At 38.5% G+C, this 19,809-nt stretch overlaps 1 long non-coding RNA gene across 2 annotated transcripts in view; it reads left to right on the top strand.

Moving 5' to 3' along the window:
- LOC307186845 overlaps positions 1 to 19,249 on the top strand; it is a 294,281-nt gene extending 275,032 nt beyond the window's left edge. For both annotated transcript variants that reach the window (XR_013828481.1, XR_013828482.1), the window contains one exon: positions 18,562 to 19,249. This is a non-coding gene — a long non-coding RNA (uncharacterized lncRNA). The remainder of the gene's footprint in view (positions 1 to 18,561) is intronic.
- The last annotated feature ends 560 nt before the right edge of the window (positions 19,250 to 19,809 follow it).

Raw genomic sequence — 19,809 nt, 5'->3', positions numbered from 1 at the left:
GATCTATCTCACTGGGGCAAGTGAAAGGCAGAGAGGATCTCTTTAGTTGTATCCTTTTCACTTTTGAGGCTCCTAACCACTCTATACACAGGAGGACCTTATCCCAGGACAACATCTTATCCTGTCTCCCATAATTGCCCTAACCTAGACAGACACTAAGACAGAGAGTGAGACAGGTAGCCCTCTTAGAGAAAGGAATCACAGACTTATCCTGAATCTCTGAAAATCAGAGACTCTTCCTTCCTACCTAAAGGATATGGGACAAGAAGAGATTTTCCATAAAATTAATCATGCATTCTGGGATAATTGTTTTTAATTCTCCAGTTCTTTTTTTTATTGAGATATAATTGACCTGTAACACTGTGTAAGTTTAAGATGTACAACGTGTGGACTTGATACATTTATATATTGTAATATGATTACCACCATAGCATTATTTAACACATCTTTCACATCGCATAATCATCATTTCCTTTTTGTAGTGAGAACAATTAAGATCTAGTCTCTTAGCCGCTTTGAAATTTGTAATACAGTATGGTTGACTGTAATCACTATGCTGTGCGTTAGATCTCCAGGACTTATTCATCTACTAATTGCAAGTTTGTACCCTTCAGATTTTTCAGGCTTTATCCCACTATTCAATTACCAGAAAGCAAGTTACCTAGGTCCTGACTAGATCCTATGATCAATTACATTCTAGGACAATTTTGAAAGTAAAATAAAAAATAAAGCAAGTGTGATATCATAAGTAAACAACAAATCTCTCTTAAAACTTTGTCTAATATGACTGGTTTCATGGTGGGCCTCTGCTGACATTCACAGGTCATGTCCCATGCTAACATTCCCGCCCAGGCCCTGATGTTCTGCTATTTAGATGTCTTGCTGGCTCCCAGGGCCAAAGCTTGTAGCTGCTGAACTCACGGTGCATTTTTTGGCTACAATGAGGCATGCTATCTCTCTACCTTCTTGATTCAGTTTCCTCACAGTTCCTGATGGATCTAGAACAGTATGCCATCTCTCCATCTTAAACATAGCCTCCTACTTGGCAGCCCACCAATCACCTGTGCTCTCAACTCACTGTCCACACTGCATGGGACATCAGAGAGGCTCTGAAGTGACCCTAGAAATTCTGTGTCTGACCATGTCACTCTGTCCTCCTAAATGAACCAGGCTGCCCCATGGTGGTGTGGATATCTCACACAGCAATCTCCTCCTTGGTACACAGCTACGAAGAAGGGGAGTAGGGCAAGAATACACTGCCCTTGGTATTACCATCATTTACCAAGCATACTGCCTTTCTCTGGATCAAAGCTGGAAGAGGAAAGTCTGGATATAGCATCTGACCTCTTGGAAACATTAATATATTTTCCATTTTTACCTTTCTAAATACATGAACTAATAATCTTGGCACTAATAGACCTAAAGTATCCATCTGCTGAAGGAAGATTAGAATTTATTACAAAAGGAAACCATTTATTACATTGAGAATAAAAGGAAGAAGGAGATATTCTGCTTCTGATATGCAAATCAGATAATGCAGTAAGAAAAGTGCCTTGTAAGCCAGGACATTGTCTTGAAAAATGATCTCCTAAACTTTTTTCATCTGTTTTCTTCACACTTCTGCATTTCAGTAACCAAGCCTGAAGGATCAGAGTTTCCATTCAGTGTAGAGAAAATACCCCTGTCTATTAAGATTTGAGAGGAGGTCAGAGACACAAAAGAGGATGAGGCAGAGGGGAAAGCTCCCAGCTGAAGGCAAAAGAAGGGGAGGTGGGAAGATAACAGAAGAGGAGAGAGAAGAGATATTGATTGACTAGAGGGCAAGACTGTCAGACATGTTCTCAAGACTTTTTCAGGTCTTGAGCTTTGATCATCCATACCAACCCATGATCTTGCCAGGCAGAAGGGGACCCTGAGATTCAGCTGTTCTCATCACCTTTGGTTTCTATGTGGCATAAAAAGGACTTGGACATGATTGAGAATCTGGTATGGAGTTTAGCAGTTGGGATAGCTTGGACAGAGACAGACGGCCTTAAAGAAAGAGCTACAGAACAGACCACCAGATGGAGCCCAAGTGAGCATCACAACTTGACAGCAAAGGGGTCTATTGTACCGTCAGGGACTGAGGTGAGGCTGGGCCCCCATTTCTTTATCCCACCCACTGGACTTTTTTTCCAAGCTCTCAGAAAGAACACCCCACCCCAGCTGCAGATTGGTACAAATTGCTAAGTGAACAAGCATCAACAAGGTAGAAAGAGAACATTGCCACAGACACAGGGGTGGAGGACATGAGGTGGGGTGGGGGCAGAGGTAGCTGCGTCCAAAGATAGCAATGCTTCCCTCTCTCATCCCTCACCCCAGAAACTCAGTCACTACTTTGGAATAAAAGCAAAGGAGAAGAGGTGACTCAAACTGAGCTTTTCTTTTTTTTCCAGAAAAACTGAGTATTAATTTACCTAAAGGAATTATATACATTATCTAATTGGGTTAAGTTTTAAATTGGATTGGGTATTTAGTCATTTCTTTTCCCCCATCTCTGGTGGACGAGGGTTATCTTTGCCCATATGAGTTATAGCAAGAATTCAATTTTTGAATCCTATTACATTAGGATTCTCTCTCATATATATTAGACTCAAAATCCCATCCAATCACTTGCTTCTCCATTTCAACAGCCTAGATAAAGAAGTAAAACAGGACATATGCTTCACTAAGTCTAGTTTGGGTTGTTTTTTAGGAATAACGAAATCTGCCTCCAAATCCTCATTAGCTGCTTGATGAGCTGAACCAAGCAATGGGGAAACCTTCACAGTTAAACATTTAGCCTGAGGCCCACAAGGCCAAGTTCTTCTTGCTTCTTTTTGTCCTGACAGCCTCCTGTTCCCTTACCCTATTGATATCTTTAAGTAGTGGGCTATATAGACACAGCACAATCCAATCCCTGTGTTAGAGGAAAGAAAAGAGAGGTAAGCATATAGGTCTAATTATATCCTATATCCTATTTATCCTTCCTATTAAAGACTCAAGTCAGTTTTGTCCCCCCAAGTCCTTATAGGGAGTGAGGGCATGACCTGTACACTAGGTAGCAGTGGATCCACTCCCTTCCTCTCCTTTCTGCTTTTTCTTTAAGACATAACCAAGAGTCCTCCCTGAAGAATTTGGTTGCTAGAGCAGTGTGGCAACACGATCCTCTGCTCGCTGCCTAAGAATATTTGCAGGCAAGGTGCATACAAGTTGAGTCCTCCGTGTGATTTTACTTCAGTCGTGAAAGACTCCATGAAGCAAACTTTGTGCACACTTTTTTCCATGCTTCTCAACTGGGGTATGAGTTTTTGCATGTGTGGGAGTGAGCCAGCAAGGGTGAGAAATCACCAACTAACACTTTCCCAAAGAATCAATTATACTTAAAGACTTGACTAAAAATCATTATTGAATTCACATGAATTTATGCTGAAGCAGCACTTCCAAGTAATTTCAGACTTGAAGTGGGCAACTTCAAGCTAAAGTCCCAAGCCATCCCACACTCTCTCCCACCCCCTCCCACCGCCCTCCATTCCTCAGAGACACAGGCTGTGCCCACCCCCTGCCAAACGTCCTCATTTCGTAGAGATTAGAAGCTTTGGGTTTCTTGGAATAGGCCCAGACTCAAGAGCGGACATATTTAGGAGTAGAGTTGCTCCGGGGAAATTTTCGACTACTATAGTCCAACAGTGAAGCTAAGTCAGAATTGGGGGCAGCATATTATGGTATATACGTTCAAGACAATCCGACATGCAGGTTCTTGATACAAATTCTCAGAGGCAGACTTCTTGAATATTTAGATATAAATTATCCATATTCAGTGAGCTAAGCAATACCAATTAGGTTTTGAAAGAAAGAAGATTAGAAATTGTACTCATATACACTATGTTATTATTCGGGCCTGACTCATGTGTGTGTGTGTGTGTGTGTGTGTGTGTGTGTGTGTGTCCATTTTCTACTCCAGCGTGGAGTTTGTTCTGCAAGCTACCGGCTTGGTTAAAAAGCTTTGGAAACATGAGTGCAGCTCCAGTCATAACATTTAGACCTTCATTTCAATCCCATAATAGTTAGCTTAAGTAATGTCTAAATATTTCTTTAAGCCACAATATCCTATTTTCAGCAATGGACTCTAAATCATAATACACTGTATTTGACTCTATTCTGACTTGGAATAAGACCCTGTGTGGAATGGTTGTGAGCTCCTTTGAGATTTGTTAACTACACCAAGGTATAAAGTAACGACTGGCAAAGGAAATATGTTTGAATCCTTGTTCTGATGGAATAATTTAGAAAAAAAATGTTATCCATATGCTCTGCATCTGATCTGGTTCTGTCTTCATATCTGCTTCACACTGAGCAGAAGCACCTTTGTGCCTATTAAAAGGCCAAGAGCTGTCTTTGAATTTACAATGATGTGCAATTAAGGAGAAGTTATTTCAGTTATCAAAAAAATACAGTAACTCAACTGGTCATAGTTAAGAAAGTGTATAAATTCCAAAGACATTCAAAACATCTGGCTTTGGATACTTCTCCCTTCCCATAATTGATGTGTTAGCTGTTCATGGGTGAAAGTACATACAGCACATCTTAGTAACATCTGTTTCAAGTTAGGGTTAATTGATTTCCATTTGTTTGTGTGTGTGTGTGTGTGTGTCTCTCTCCCCCCCTTTTTTTCCCCCCGAAATATATTAGAAGATACAGATCAGGGAAAAAAAGTGTATTTGCAGACAAGATTTTCAATTTCTATGCATGCTTTAAAAGAGAAATATACAATAAATAAGAAACTTTCTGGAATTTTTCACTATACCATTACTCAATTGTGAAAATTTTCTCTGAAATCATAACTGAGACTTAGTGAGTGATTAGTATGCTCTAGTCACTCTGTTAAGTACTTTACACTCATTATCTTTATTAATCACAACAACAGCAACCTCATAGGGTCAGCTTTTTTCATAGACGTGATTTTTGAATGTGAAAATAACTTGCCTAAGGGCAAAACTCTAGCCAGGAATTCTCACATAAGTGAGAACAGCCAGGATTCTCACATAAGTGGTTGAAAGTGGTTGATACCAAAGCCTTCCTTGTATAATTGTACTAATGAATTATAAAATGCCATAGTGACCAAGCTATGGCCTTGATAGTGTTGTGTGCGGCATCTTACACGAGGTACTTACAGATTTAGAGAAAACTTACAAAACTAGCTGGCACAGTCCAAAGGCCGTCTCACAATATTTGACAACTTACTGGGACTGAATTTTTATTCCAGTAGTCTACGTGACTCTTCACAAGTCTCTAAATCTCTCAGAATCTGGGTGTCCTAAGGTAAATTGGTTCTACCTGGCTGACGTATCCAGTAGGATTGTTACAAAGGTCCAGGGAGTTAATCTGTATTGAAATGTTTTGCATACCCTGAAGGATAATTTTGCAAAGTGTTAAGTCAAAAATTTGCTTTCCAGAAATGGTAACAGATGTTCTGAGTGGAAATGGTTCCCGGGCAAATTAGTTTGGGAAACTCTGCATACTGTGGTAAATATCCCCTGTGTAGAGGACATGTGTTGTCTTATTTAGAATCTCCGCCAATTCTTTTCTGGTCATGAGACCTATGCTATTGGGGCATTTCTCCCTCCTCCCAGTACATGGTGCTGGTGGAGTTGCTATTCACCCAGGGAAAACAGCAGGACACACAACCTTCATTTTTAGCCTCTGCAAGAATTGTGGCATAGCAAGGTCTAAGGATATGAACCCAGAGCTGCTGGCAGCCATGCCGTGCATGGTAGAATCAACCTGCAGTATAGACAACACCATCCAACTGCCTTTTAAGCTACTTCAGTTTGGAATTCTGCTTAATATACTGTTCATAGAAATTCACTATGAGAAATACTAGAAAATACTAGCAGATTTCAATGAAACATGGTTTGAAAAACATATGAAATGGATTTCTCTTTATTAATTTAAGTCATAGTCACCAAGGAGCCATAAAAAATGCCACTTATATACTAATAAATTGTGAAACTAAATAGGAGAATTATTAGGCTGGAATTACTTGCAGTGATGTTGAAGAGAGAAACTAAGCATTAATAAAGAAATTGACAAAGTACTTTAGAATATTCCTTTTAATTTTGATATTCTGAGGACTTTTTCCACAAAATGCTCTAGCCAAGAGTTCTTTTTTTTTTTCCGTACGTGGGCCTCTCACTGTTGTGGCCTCTCCCGTTGCGGAGCACAGGCTCCGGATGTGCAGGCTCAGCGGCCATGGCTCACGGGCCCAGCCGCTCCGCGGCATGTGGGATCTTCCCGGACCGGGGCACGAACCCGTGTCCCCTGCATCGGCAGGCGGACTCTCAACCACTGCGCCACCAGGGAAGCCCAAGAGTTCTTTTTTTTGATTCTCATGGCAATATTCTCAGCAGATCATTGATATATGACTACCAACGGCATTTTCTGTATATTCAGGGCCTAATAAAATGGTCAGAACTGTGTAAATCCCCTAAAACTCTATAGTGTTGTTGGTACATTTTTCAGCCATCACATCATGATGATTTTGTTGTCTCAATATGATAATGGATCAAAATGTTTCAGATTCACTTTATAATAATCTATTGGGCAAAAACAAACAAAGAGAGAGAAAGGAAGTTTTCAAAATGTAAATGATGTTCTAAAGGTAAGGCCATAGCAGCTTAACTCTGTGATGATGTAATCTTAAATGTTAAAATATTTTCAAAAATGTAGATATTTGGAATTATGGAGCTTTAGCCTAAGCCTAACTTGGGCTTCATCTACTATCCTAAGTATCAAATTATAGACCTTAATTGGCTGAATCTGCACAGTCAGTAAAAAAATATTGAATTAAATGGCATCTTCTGGTGTGAAATCATAACCCCACTTTCAGGAGAAGCCATGAGTCTCCAAAAACCGTGACGTGTCTGTTAGCATGTTTTCAATAAGTAACAGAGCATGCTATTTAAAGTGGCTTAAAACATAAGACAACTTATTAACGCACAAAGATTTTATCATTGACCCAGGATCTGTCCATCTTTTCTTTCTAATTCCTTAGCTTTGCCTTCAGGCTTATCTCTTCCACATAACCGCAGGTTGGCTACAGTAGCTGTAAATATTGCATTGTCACCCAGAAAGACTACAAAAGTCCATATATTTTCTTTGGGCCTCTTAGTAATGAAAATAACAATTTTCCTAGTTGCTTCCAACAGACCTTCCCTTGGCTTGAATTGCATCATGTGACCATTTCTATTCTATTACTGGAAAGATGAATAGTTGTCTTAGACTAACCAATATTTACCTTCCTATGATAGAGAGAATGGTCTCCTGATATCTCAAAAAGAAAAAAAAAAGTCATGCTTCTGTGTGAGCATGGAAGGATTGAGGAGAGGGACAGCAGTGTTTACCACAAGTCCCTTGAAAATAAAATTTTCTAGTACACAATTTAAAAAAGAAAAGAACAATTAAAAGGAAGAAAATGTTGGGCTTCCCTGGTGGCGCAGTGGTTGAGAGTCCACCTGCCGATGCAGGGGACACGGGTTTGTGCCCTGGTCTGGGAGGATCCCACATGCCGCAGAGCGGCTGGGCTCGTGAGCCATGGCGCGTCCGGAGCCTGTGCTCTGCAACGGGAGAGGCCACAACAGTGAGAGGCCTGCGTACCGCAAAAAAAAAAAAAGAAGAAGAAGAAGAAAATGTAAATTTAAAATAATCTGAGGAAAATTAAAATAAAATAGATATTACTTTTAAAATTGTCAATAAATAACTAATAGTGCATTTTATATTGTGATTGGAAATTATGTTCAGAGAAAACTAGTGGAACCAAAAATCAAAAGGAAAAACTTACTTGAAAAAAATAGCCTCCCACAACTAAATTAGGGCAAAAGAGAGCTATATAAATTATTACAATTTTGTTAACATTCTTTTATCCTTCTCTATGAAATGTCTCCAATTGGCATCTAGACGATATACTTAATCAGATTCACGGATTGAAGTTTTCTACTACAATTAATTTGACTGCTTTATAAGTAGATTTTTTAATATATGTGTACATATACTCTTTTTTTAAGAACTGATACTGGTTCTGTAGAAGGAGAGAAGCAGAGCTCAACCTAGATTGCTATTGTTTACAAAAACATTCTCTACAAGATGGTTTTTATATACACCTGTGAAGTAGTTATCTGTCTGTAAATGAATGTGTTGGCACTCTGCCCCACAGAATTTAACAAATTTGAAATGTAAGTGTAGAAATTAACCCTTCCTAATCCCTTTCATTAAATCAGATGTTTCTGTCATCTGACAAAAAAATGTTTGATAGGGGCTCTAATTATGCTTCCCCATCCTCCCACTAGAGCCTATATTTTGGGGGCAGAAGTTAAAAACGAGTGCTTCCTTTCAGATGTTAGAACACCAGCCAAGCACTTCAGAGAGTAACTCACCCCAAAGGTGAGGATGTGGTTTACTGTGAGCAGAGGCATCAAAGCAGGCCTTGTGCTGCTTGCTCTCTTCTGAATGCTGCCTCCCTCTGCCACTTGAGCTACACAGTCTTGCCTCCAGGATAGAAAGCACTCTGCTTTCCAGAGCTTCCTCTACCATTACACATGGGCACATTTTCAAATGACCTTACAGCTTCTGGGCCTCGTATAAATTTCCTATTGCTTCAGACTGTCTTTCGTCAGCTTTATTGTTATCTAAGTGTCAGGACTAAGGAGATACAGATACCCATGGTATAACTGAAAAGAAGAGTAATCCACACATTCTTTCACTATTCATTTAATAAGCATTTATTACCTGCCAGGAACTGTGGATAAAGATACCAAACTTATCCCTACACTCAAAGACTGGTTCCTACACTCAAGGAGCTTTCAGCTAGGATGGAAAAAGATATTCCATGAAAATGGAAATCAAAAGAAAGCTGGAGTAGGAATAATAATAACAGAGAAGATAGACCTTAAAATAAAGACTATTACAAGAGACAAGGAAGGACACTACATAATGATCAAGGGATCAATCCAAGAAGATATTACAATTGTAAATATTTATGCACCCAACATAGGAGCACCTCAATACATGAGGCAAATGCTAATAGCCATGAAAGTGTAAATCAACAGTAACACAATAATAGTGCGGGACTTTAACACCCCACTTACACCAATGGACAGATCATCCAGACAGAAAATAAACAGGGAAACACAAGCTTTAAATGACACAATAGACCAAATAGGCTTAATGGATATTTATAGGACATTCCACCTGAAAGGGGCAGAATACACTTTCTTCTCAAGTGCTCACGGAACATTCTCCAGGATAGATCACATCTTGGATCACAAATCAAGCCTCAATAAATTTAAGAAAATTGAAATTGTATCAAGCATCTTTTCTGACCACAGTGCTATGAGATTAGAAATCAATTACAGGAAAACAAATTGCAAAACAATACAAACACATGCAGGCTAAAGAATACGCTACTAAATAACCAAGGGATCACTGAAGAAATCAAACAGGAAATCAAAAAATACCTAAAAACAAATGACAACGAAAACACGACAACCCAAAATCTATGGAATGCAGCAAAAGCAGTTCTAAGAGGGAAGTTTATAACAATACAATCCTACCTCAACAAACAAGAAAAATCTCAAATAAACCACCTAACCTTACACAGAGAGAAGAATAAACAAAACACAAAGTTAGTAGAAGGAAAGAAAGCATAGAGATCAGAGCAGAAATAAATGAAACAGAAACATAGAAAATAATAGCAAAGATCAACAAAACTAAAACCAGGTTCTCTGAGAAGATAAACAAAATTGATAAACCTTTAGCCAGACTCATCAAGAAAGAAAGGGAGAGGACTCAAATCAATAAAATTAGAAATGAAAAAAGAGAAGTTACAACTGACACCACAGAAATACAAAGGATCATAAGAGACTACTTCAAGCAACTATATGCCAATGAAATGGACAACCTGGAAGAAATGGGCAAATTCTTAGAAAAGCACAACCTTCCAAGACTGAACCAGGAGGAAATAGAAAATATGATCAGACCAATCACAAGCAATGAAATTGAAACTGTGATTAAAAATCTTCCAACAAACAAAAGTCCAGGACCAGATGGCTTCACAGATGAATTCTATCACACATTTAGAGAAGAGCTAACACCTATCCTTCTCAAACTCTTCCAAAAAATTGCAGAGGGAGGAACACTCCCAAACTTGATCAACAAGGCCACCAACACCCTGATACCAAAACCAGACAAAGATATCACAAAAAAGTAAAATTACAGGCCAATATCACTGATGAACATAGATGCAAAAATCCTCAACAAAATACTAGCAAACCTAATCCAACAACACATTAAAAGGATCATACACCATGATCAAGTGGGATTTATACTAGGGATGCAAGGATTCTTCAATATATGCAAATCAATCAATGTGATACACCATATTAACAAATTGAAGAATAAAAACCATATGATTATCTCAATAGATTCAGAAAAAGCTTTTGACAAAATTCAACACCCACTTACAATAAAAACTCTCCAGAAAATGGGCACAGAGGGAACCTACTTCAACATCATAATGGCCATATATGACAAACCCACAGCAAACATTATTCTCAATGGTGAAAAACTGAAAGCATTTCCTCTAAAATCAGGAGCAAGACAAGGGTGTCCACTCTTGCCACCATTATTCAACATAGTCTTGGAAGTCCTAGCCATGGCAATTAGAGAAGAAAAAGAAAGAAAAGGAATCCAAATTGGAAAAGAAGTAAAACTGTCACTGTTTGCAGATGACATTATACTATACATAGAAAGTCCTATAGATGCCAGCAAAAAACTGCTAGAGCTAATCAATGAATTTAATAAAGTTGCAGGATACAAAATAAATACACAGAAATCTCTTGCATACCTATACACTAACAATGAAAGATCAGAAAGAGAAATTAAGGAAACAATCCCATTTACCATTACAACAAAAAGAATAAAATACCTAGGAATAAACTTACCTAAGGAGGCAAAAGACCAGGACACAGAAAACTATAAGCCACTGATGAAAGAAATCAAAGACAACACTAACAGATGGAGAGATATACCATGTTCTTGGTCTGGAAGAATCAATATTGTGCAAAAGACTCTATCACCCAAAGCAATCTACAGAGTCAATGCAATCCCTATCAAATTACCAATGGAATTTTTCACAGAACTAGAACAAAATATTTTACAATTTGTATGGAAACACAAAAAAACCCAAATAGCGAAAGCTATCTTGAAAAGGAAAAACAGAACTGGAGGAATCAGGCTCCCTGGCTTCAGATTATACTACAAAGGTACAGTAATCAAGATAGTATGGTACTGGCACAAAAACAGAAACATAGATCAATGGAGCAGGTTAGAAAGGCCAGAGATAAACCCATGCACTTATGGTCACCTAATATATGACAAAGGAGGCAAGAATATACAGTGGAGAAAAGACGGTCTTTTCAATAAGTGGTGCTGGGAAAACTGGACAGCTACATTGTAAAAGAATGAAATTAGAACACTCCCTAACACCATACACAATAATAAACTCAAAATGAATTAAAGACCTGAATTTAAGGCTCTATAAAACTTAGAGGAAAACATAGGCAGAACACACTTTGACAAAAATTGCAGCAAGATCCTTTGTTGACCCACCTCCTAGGGTAATGAAAATAAAAACAAAAATAAACAAATGGGACCTAATTAAACTTAAAAGCTTTTGTGCAGCAAAGGAAACCATAAACAAGGCAAAAAGACAACCCTCAGAATGGGGGAAAATATTTTCAAATGAAGCAACTGGTAACGGATTAGTCTCCAATATATACAAGCAGCTCATGCAGCTTAATATCAAAAAAACAAACAACCCAATCCAAAAATGGGCAGAAGACCTGAATAGACATTTCTCCAAAGAAGACATGCAGATGGCCAACAAACACATGAAAAGATGCTCAGCATCACTAATTATTAGAGTAATGCAAATCAAAACTACAATGAGCTATCATCTCACACTGGTTAGAATGGCCATTATCAAAAAATGTACAAACAATAAATGCTGGAAAGGGTGTGGAGAAAAGGGAAGCCTCATGCACTGTTGGTGGGAGCGTAAATTGATACAGCCACTATGGAGAACAGTATAGAGGTTCCTTAAAAACTAAACATAGAACTACGATATGATCCAGCAATCCCACTACTGGGCATATACCCAGAGAAAACCATAATTCAAAAAGACACATGCACCCTATTGTTCATAGCAGCACCATTTACAATAGCCAGGACATGGAAGCAACCTAAATGTCCATCAACAGAGGAATGGATAAAGAAGGTCTGGTACATATATACAGTGGCATATTGGCCATAAAAAGGAATGAAATTGGGTCATTTGTAGAGATGTGGTTGGACCTAGAGAGTGTCATACAGAGTGAAGTAAGTCAGAAAGAGCAAAATAAATATTGTATATTAACACATATATGTGGAATCTAGAAAAATGGTATAGATGATCCTATTTGCCAAGCAGAAATAGAGACACAGACGTAGAGAACAAATGTATGGATACCAAGGGGGTAGGAGGGGAGAGTGGGAGAAATTGGGAGATTGGGATTGACACATATACACTATTGATACTATGTATAAAATAGATAGCTAATGAGAACATACTGTATAGCACAGGGAACTCTACTTAATATACTGTGGTGAACTGAATGGGAAGAAAGTCCAAAAGGGAGGGGATATATGTATATGTATGGCTAATTCATTTTACTGTACAGTAGAAACTAACACAACATTGTAAAGTAACTATACTCCCCCCAAAATTAATTAAAAATAAAATAAGAAAACGTTCAGCTAGAGAGAAAGAGATAAAATGATAAAAATTAATAAGTTCAGGAAGATTAAGAAGTGACAGGAAAGATGTACAATGTACGAGTAGGCTACCAAGTAGGAACACTTCCTGAGGGATTCAGAAAAAAAAAATGTGGAGGGATGATCTTTTGTTCATATAAATAGATTCACTCTGTTCCACCATTACAAAATGAATGCATTCTCATAGCAAGTGGGTAACTCCATGTCTCCAAATAATCACCAAGTAGACTTAATGCTGGATTTACCCAGTCCTGCTTGGTGGCATAGGTTTAAATTTCACCTTCTCTCAAAACAATATTTGTAGTCACTAATTTTACAATATGTTCTTCTGAAAGATGATGAAGTATGGCAATCATTATTAATGAAAATATTCACCGTCGTTATTTGTTTAACAAAGAGGGACAGCAACCTAAGCTTAAGCTCAGTACGTGCATGAGATTGCCCACTGGGATCCTTAAAATCTTACAAGAAATAGACTTGGAATCTGTACACCGTGTCACCAGGCAATGAATTGAAAGGTATGTTGTTTAGGTTCTGTTTACTCTGCAGGCACTTTTTTGACTCACTGCTAGAAGTAACTATAAAAACTCCTCATGGGCTTCCCTGGTGGCGCAGTGGTTGAGAGTCCGCCTGCCGATGCAGGGGACGCGGGTTCGTGCCCCGGTCCGGGAGGATCCCACGTGCCGCAGAGCGACTGGGCCTGTGAGCCATGGCCGCTGGGCCTGCGCGTCTGGAGCCTGTGCTCCGCAACGGGGGAGGCCACAGCAGTGAGAGGCCCGCGTACTGCAAAAAAAAAAAAAAAAAACTCCTCATGAGCTAAGATAGTTTAAGTTGTCAACTTCACAAAAGAGGCCATAATCCATGGATCATTGACCAGACAGTGAGAGGTAGCCTGTCATATCAAAGCTTAGTAATATTGTTGATTGTAGCTTGGTAAACTGGAGGATGAGCTAAAAATCCTTCAGTATTCTCCAAGGGGCTTCTCAACTGGAAAGAGCAATTCAGTCAGTAACTCAATATTTATCCCAGGTTCTCACAAATACTTTCCAGCACTGTGCTTGTCTAGACTAAAAACTCAATTAGTTCTTTCAGGCCCCCAAACTTCCAAGCCTTCAGCTCTAAAATGTCCAGTCTCAGTCCCTGCCAGGCACAAATAATGTGATTAATCCTACCTAACTGAAGGTCTTTGCTGCTTCTGCTTTTTCTGCAAACTTCCATAGACTCATCAGCAGGGACTTGAATGACATAATATTTTTCCACATTGATATCTCTCATTCGTACTTGTGACAGCTGAAGGGGAAGAAGAATTCACATAATGCCAAGAGATGAATGACCTCATAAACAACGCCTGGGACTTTGACTTACCTATCTCCTAGTGTAGATTCTAAAAGGGATGATCATGAGAGAATATGCTTCAAGTGAGAGGGTTCTAGGAAGACCTACATAAGTCACAGTGGCCAAGTCAATATGGAGTTCAATTTACTATTTAAGGAATAGCACCCTGGAGGATTAAGGACTTGCCCATTTCTTAGCCATCCATCACATAACCAAGAATCATGTGGTGTTCCTGGTATAAGTTTGACCCTAAAAGAAAAAAATACCTTGCAGAATACTCCAATTAGATTCCTTTAACCCTTGAACCACTCAGTCACCCAGAACCTTTGTATTCATTCAAGACTGACTAAATAATTTGGGGGGTTCAGTGAAAAATGAAAATGCAGGGTCCTTTCTTCAAAAAGTATTGAGAGGGCTTCCCTGGTGGCTTAGTGATTAAGAATCTGCCTGCCAGTGCAGGGGACACGGGTTCAAGCCCTGGTCCAGGAAGATCCCACATGCCGCAGAGCAAGTAAGCCCGTGCGTCACAACTACTGAGCCTGTGCTCTAGAGCCCGCAAGCCACAACTACTGAGCCCACATGGCACAACTACTGAAGCCTGAGTGCCTAGAGCCCATGCTCTGCAACAAGAGAAGCCACCACAGTGAGAAGCCCACGCACCGCAATGAAGAGTAGCCCCTGCTCCCCGCAACTAGAGAAAGCCCACGCGCAGCAACGAAGACTCAAAGCAGCCAATAAATAAATAAAAATAAAAACAAAAAAAAAGTATTGAGGGCTTCCCTGGTGGCGCAGTGGTTGAGAGTCCGCCTGCCGATGCAGGGGACACGGGTTCGTGCCCCGGTCCGGGAAGATCCCACATGCCGTGGAGTGGCTGGGCCCGTGAGCCTGGCCGCTGAGCCTGTGCGTCCGGAGCCTGTGCTTCACAGCGGGAGAGGCCACAAGAGTGAGAGACCCGCGTACCGCAAAAAAAAAAAACAAAAAAAAGTATTGAGAAATGGAAGATGGTGACAGCAGAGAATTAAAGCAACAGTGGGTCCTTCTTAGTCCTGCACTTAGGAAGTCAGCCTCATAGTCACTGCCCATGAGGCATTATGCATGATACAGAGGACAGAAATAGGAATAAGAAATAATTTTGCCTTCAAGGAGCTTACAGTCTAGTAGGGGAGATAAGACGTTTACAAAATCCATAAGTCAAGGATGGATAATTACATTAAAAATATTCAATAGTCAGGTTAGAAGAAGGAATGGAGGAGCAGGTCTGCTTTTGCTACCTGGGAAGGGTGTTCCACCTAGGTACAATTCCCTGTCTCATGTTACTCAATGGTCACACTTGTTTTCTTCAGAAAGTTCTTCAATGCATATGAAAATTCTGTTCCTTCTGACTGAACAGATTTCCATCTAATCTTTACTTAGCTAATCCTGCCTGTACTTTGGATCTCACAGTATTACTAACTGAGAGATCCCCAAATTTAAATTGGGTCTCTGATTTGTTCTCATGGCTCTCTGGATCTTTCCCTCCAAGTATATTTTTTTTAATAAACATTTAGTTTTATATTTAATTTGGTGACTTTTGTTTCATTTACTGTAAGCTCTATAAGTGCAGGGACAATTCTTCAGTTGTTCACTGCCATCTCCCCACTTCCTAGCTTGCGGCCAGGGACATGGTGACACTTAGAAGGGATCTGTTAAGTAAATACCTATTAAATATAAATCCTGACAGAGGTGGGTGTAGGGGATAGGAAGCTGAGAGGGAGATAACGTAAATAAAAAGGTTGAACAAACCTACAACTTATAATTGGAAAATAATAAAGTGGGTTTTGATTTGTGGTAGGAAATAGAAGGAATCAAAGTGCTTGAGGAGATGAATGGGATCATGTTGTAGAAATGCATGAGACCCTAACCGAGGAGTTTATATGTAAGAGTAGAAAACGGGGAAGGGCTAAAGGTTATTGTTGGATTTTTTTTAACCCAATAGCTCTTTTTTTAAGCAGAATATAAGAAAATACAAAATAGAGTAGTATTTTAACAAAAGTGCTTCTAAGCAAGTTAAGGGTTTTTTTGGAATTGTTGATTGTCTAAAGAGCAGATTTAAAGAAAGTTAAGGCATGAATTTGAACAAAGGGAAAGGATTTGAGGAGGATACATGGAAACAAATATGAAGGCAAGAAAAAACACAACATTTTGTTAACAGAGTGATTGAATTTAGTCATTTAACTTATCAATCTTGGGAAACACTTTCTAAATCATCCATTCTCCTTTTTTCTAATCCCTTGTTGAATTAATAGAGAAACTATTAACTACAGTACATTTGCCTAAAATAAGGAACTTAAGTTGAGAAACATGTGTAAATTCAGTCTACACTAACCACATACAGAGTTTCATTTTCAGTCATTTTAACTTACAGAACTACAGAGAGACTGAATCTTCAACACTGTTACTTTTCTCAGAGTGATTCTTAAATGGATTGTGAAAAAAAATGCCATCCACTAGAATTCATATTATTCAGAAGCATCTGAAGATGTTCTGAAATTTAAGTGTTAAAGTGAAAAAAAAAATCTTCCCCCCAAATTCAGGACCTAACAAAAAAAATTACTAAATAAAATGTATCCATCCTTGGAAAAGACTATATAAATTAGATTATGAAACAGAAACCAAGTAAACCATTTATAGCATACACAAAGAATGTTGCCTATTCAATCAGTATTTATCAAACATGTTTATTAAAGTGCTTTTAAATGTTGACATAAGGCAAAAGTGCAACCACATACCTGTAGTAAAAGAAAACGAAACGCTAGATTAAAGTAGAAGAGAAACTATATCTCTGCACTCTCCATGATAGGCTGGTCATGGCACATTTTGACATATTGCTACTGAACATGGCATGTGAAGTTGGATGATAGTGAAAGAATTGTTGAAATTTAATGATTGCAACACATGCTTTAAAACTCAAGGCTTCTATTACTAGGTTTATGACTCAGATGTCATTCCTAATAGGGTTATTTTTTGTTGCTGTTCAGCTTTTAAACTCCTACTAGTTAATCTATGAAGATGAATCATAGCCTGCTTTGTTCTTTCATCCATTTTGAGACTTTTTTTTTCAAACGACCCAAATTATTAAGCAAGCCAATGAATATTAGTAATTATTCACTCATGATTTCAACGTGCATTCATTGTCTATAATGTACGAGGAACTGTGCCAAGTGCGGATGATACAAAGAATAATAAGATAATATACCCCCAAAATAGTAATTTTCAGTGCTCTACCTTTTACTTTGTTAATTGTCCAGGAGAATACTGAACACACGTATGGTTGGTCTCAGTATGTAAAGTAACAGTGATACAAAACTATTTTGTTTCTCACACCAAAAAGTTCATAGATTCTATTCCTGAGGTTTGAATAAAGCAAAATATGCACCACAGATAATGTAAACAATATTCCTGGATATCTTTTCATGGCTCTGGAGGGGAAAGATTGGCTTTGCTGCAAGCTAGTGAGGAGAGAGATGAAGAATAAACCTCCTTCTGCAAAGAGATTCTCTGTCTGTCTTAGTAATTGCCTTGCATTCACTTTATTATACGTAATTTTTGTTATTTATATAAAAAATCATTGTAAAATGTTCCTAAATTTCCCCCTCGTTTTCTTTTTTTTTTTTCTCTTATAAATCTCCCTCATTTTCTGATAAAAGCATTGAGGCACAGAAAGTATACGGTTTGTTTGACCTTAGAATAATTATTCATGGTTAGGTAAAGGAGAAAGTCCATTGCAAGGGATTTCATTGTGTGCGATGAAATTTTAGCTGGCACAAACAACAGTACCATCAAACTGTAGACAAGGGTGAGACAATTTAGTTTTTGACTGCCTAGTCCATGGTTTGACTACTGTTTCCCACATCTTGAAGAAGCACACAGGGTTTTTAAGCAGTAATGTTAGCAGCTTCCCTGACTTGATAAAAAATTGTGGAAGAAAAACAAAATCAAGTGAAACAAAGCAATATTTATCAAAATGAAAGTTAGCTCTCTTTTCATTTTCTGTTGTTTCATGGGCATATTCATATTTATTTCGCCTTCACAAGTTATGTCAGAAGTTGAAGAAGCTCAGGCCCCACTTTGTACTTACGTTGATGTTATAAATAGGTGGAAGAGACAAAACTCTGCTCTGTAATCCAAAAAGTTGCCAACATCAAATATGCCTGTGTGATATCGGGATGTCCCTCAAAAATCTTAAGCGTTTACATACTGCTTAAATTTTCTGTTACTTTAAGGACTTGGTTTGGGGGGGATTTCTGTTTGTTTTGATTGTTTTGGTTATGTTTTTTGCTTTTGTTTTTGTTTTCCTTTTAGTTCTTCATCTATAGAGTGAGTCACAACTTCCTAAGAGAAGAAGATTAAATTGTTAACGTTTAAAAAGAACACTAAAGTTGAGTACCCTGCTCACCTCCATGGAAGTCTTAACAGTGTGGTAAACAGGGAATGGATTAGGGGAAGGTCAGAAATGCATAAGGACATGCTATGAATGTCACATTGTGAGACTGTTGCAAAAATGAACCCTTCCTGCATAGGCTAACCTGAGACATTGCAAGGTTGCTGAAAATGCCCCCAAAGAAAGCAAAGATGTCAAACATGCAGTGAACAAGAGCTGAGTCTGTAGAGGCTGGGGGGTTGGACCTGAGTGCTAGTATTGATTCAGCTGTAACCATCTAGAACACAGATTTTCAAAATGGAGCAAGTATTCCTGGATAAACATTTTAGCATAGACTGCTGGGCCTCATCTACAGAGTCTCTTATTCAGCAGGTCTGGTGAGTCCCAAGAATTTCTAATGGATCTTCCAGTGAAGCCAGTGCTTCTGACGAGACCATTGAAAGAGGGGTATGAATGAAATCCAGGACCACATAAGGAAAGTAAACGTGAGAAGCTACCGCAATAGAAAGTGACAGAGCTTGCAAGAGACAGAGAGATGTGCTGTCCGGAGCATTCAATTTGGAAAGAAAATAACAACAATGACAACAGTAGTAGTAGTAGCAGCAGTAGTAGTAGTAGTAGTAGTAGTAGTAGTAGTAGTAGTAGTAGTAGTAGTAGTAAAACTAAGAAGCTCACACGTCACAATGAAGATCCCGCATGCCGCAACTAAGACCCAGCACAGCCTAAATTAATAAATAAATAATTTTTTTTAAAAGATACACGATGTTTAAAAAAAAAAGCTGTTCCAGCTAAAACTAAAGGAATATAAACCTGATTCATCCTGTTTGTTTCTTGAACTTAAAGATCTCTTAGCGTCCTTCAGTATAATATTGAGATTGTAAATACTCCAAATACAAACTCGATTATGACTTTATTAAATTTAGTCTCTATATTTTGTTAGCAGAAAACTGAAGTTCATGGAGAAAACTAGAAAATGGTAATGGGAAAACCACAGTGAAACATCTCAAGACATAGTATTTAAAAATAATTACATGCACTTAGGAATTTATAGGTAGGCTGCCACCAGCTAATGGAAGCTCAGGAACAACTAATAAATGTCTTGGGCAATGAGTACCTTACTGTAATTTGTCTCCAATGGAAAACATAACCAACATTTATTGGGTGGCTGC

The sequence above is a fragment of the Stenella coeruleoalba genome, assembly GCF_951394435.1.
Source record: "Stenella coeruleoalba genome assembly, chromosome: 5".
Lineage (NCBI taxonomy): Eukaryota > Metazoa > Chordata > Mammalia > Artiodactyla > Delphinidae > Stenella > Stenella coeruleoalba.
This window is presented reverse-complemented; position numbering and strand designations above follow the sequence as displayed.